Source organism: Coenobita brevimanus, chromosome 60 (genome assembly GCF_032717465.1).
Source record: "Coenobita brevimanus isolate Jiangsu-jjx chromosome 60, ASM3271746v2, whole genome shotgun sequence".
Lineage (NCBI taxonomy): Eukaryota > Metazoa > Arthropoda > Malacostraca > Decapoda > Coenobitidae > Coenobita > Coenobita brevimanus.
The window spans coordinates 42,564,504-42,567,003 of NC_137013.1; positions in this window are offsets into that span (position 1 = coordinate 42,564,504).

The following is a 2,500-nucleotide window of genomic DNA, read 5'->3' on the forward strand; positions in this document are numbered from 1 at the left end:
TTATGTGCATCTATCTATCTATCTATCTGTCTATATAAACAGTTAGATAAGAGACAGAGAAACACTTAGACATCCAAAATAGATAGGAATTCTAGTAATAATTGGTAACAACCTTCGTGTCGTTAATGAGTAGGGACGGGTGATGAAGGGTAATTGGCCTGTGTGAAGGGCATTAAGGAAGCCACCGTTATTACAACACTAAGTAGTAATTTGTTAACTAATTTATTTTTATTTTTCATTCTTTTTTGAAGCTGGTGTGGTGTTGGGATTCCACTTTGTTTTTTTTTGCCCATATATTTATTTATTTATTTATTTATTCTGGTGATATGGACTCTATATTATTTTTAACCATTTTAAATGTATGTAAATGAGAGAGTTCTTATTTCTTCATAGTATGGAGTTTCTCTCTATCTATCTATCTCTCTGTCTCAATCTATCTATCTGCCTGTATACATACTTACCTGTCTGTCCAACTGTCCGTCCGTCAATCTGTCTGTCTGTCTCTATATCTGTCTATCTATCTATCTATTTATTTTTTATCAATATCAGCTTCATATCAAACAAACTTTTACATTTAATTCTCAATCCATCATCTCAGTAGTGTATTTAGTCAGCGTATCAAGAGGTAAATCACGTGTACCTTTTTCTAGCCTAATCATAAAGCTAATCAGAGGTGTTAATTACTCAAAGTGCCGCGCTTAATGACCCAACCAGCTGTGTGTAAGTGGATAGAGGTGATTAGCGTTGGTTCAGTGACCTGTTATTACCCTTCAGGATGAACAGTGTCCTAATAAATGACATCGTGTGCTAATAAGGTGGTGGTGATGATGGTGGTGATGATAATGAAGATGGTGGTGATGATGATAATGAAGATGGTGGTGATGATAATGAAGATGGTGGTGATGATGGTCGTGGTGGTGGTGATTTTGATGATGGAGGTGGTGCTGGTGTAATGTTGATGATGGTGATGATGATGATGATGATATAGGGCTCAATGAAATGATGTGAGGTGAGCGAGAATAAAGCTAGCTCTAAGACTGTAGTGATGTTAGGGTGGTTGAGTAGAGCGAATGAGAAATGAGATGGAACCCTGGGGAGCAATGGAAGTAGAACAATTGCTTCTCTCTGTCTGTCTGTCTGTCTCTCTCTCTCTCTCTCTCTCTCTCTCTCTCTCTCGCATAAATTCATTGAGTGATTAAAACATTCATACCTGCATACATTCATTCATACATTTATACAGACATACATATAGACAGTCAGACAATAGTTGAGAGAGAGAGAGAGAGAGACAGACAGACAAACAGACTGACACAACACCAACATATCAACACAGTAATCCTAAATACCGGCCGGGATCATGTGCCGATATCCAGCTATCTGCACCCCACTTCGCCGTTAGTTCGACTCGGTTCAGAATATTGTCAAATCACGCGTATATAATATTTTTCCCGGTGCCGAGAGTGATGGGGTGTTGAGCTGGACACAAATTGACACATCTCAAATCATATAGAGGGCTGGCGGGAGTTAGAAATTGAAAAAAATATGGGGAAAATGGCGAACTTGTATTTTGGTGTTTTTGGCGCGAAAAATTTGGACGGATGCAAAATGGTTGAGGGAGAGTGTATTTGTTTTTAGTGTTTTATGTGTTTGTGTGTATGTATTATGTATCTATGTATGCATGTATGTATGTTTTTGCATTGACGATTCGATTTTTTTTTTTCCATCGCAAGTGGAAATTCAAGCAAGGGATTTTTTTCTTTTTTCTTATTGACGTTTTGATCTATATTTGTTTTTTTAAAGGTAGGCGAAAAGTCAGGTAAGTTGCTTGTTTTTATATATTTATTATCAGTATTGTTTTTGGTTTGACGTTTCATCAATATTTCTGTTTTGAAGGAAGGGCGAGTCTCCTTTTTTTGTGTAGTTTTGGTGATGATGATGATGATGATAGTGATGATGAGAGTTAACGCCTGCAGTACAACAACATCTATTTAATTTCAACTCCTGCTATATTCAAACGATTTTATTCAATTTATGGGTCCTCGCAGTGAAGCGGTTAATGAAGGCTGTAGCTACCCCCTCCCCCAGTTCGGAAAAGTTGTCAGAAAAATGTATTCAGTGTGGACGGTGATATGTGAAGGTTCCGATTTTCCCTTGAATAAACCAGCCTCAGTTTGTATTCAGTATGGACGGTGATATGTGAAGGTGTTTTATTTATTATGGTAGGAGGACTGTTGAGTCTTAGGTAACGGGCTCTCTGCTTTGTGTACAGAGTTTTTTTTTTTTTTATTGCCGTCATACGTCATGTCTGGAGGATGGTGTGTGTGTGTGTGTGTGTGTGTGTGTGTGTGTGTGCATGCAGTATGAGTCAGTATGATTGTGTACGTATTTTTGTGTGTTTGAATATATATGTGGGTGTATGTAAGATCATGTGTATGTATATGTATCAGTATGTACATATGTATGAGTGTAATATGTAGCCTGTATATTTTTGTGTATGTGT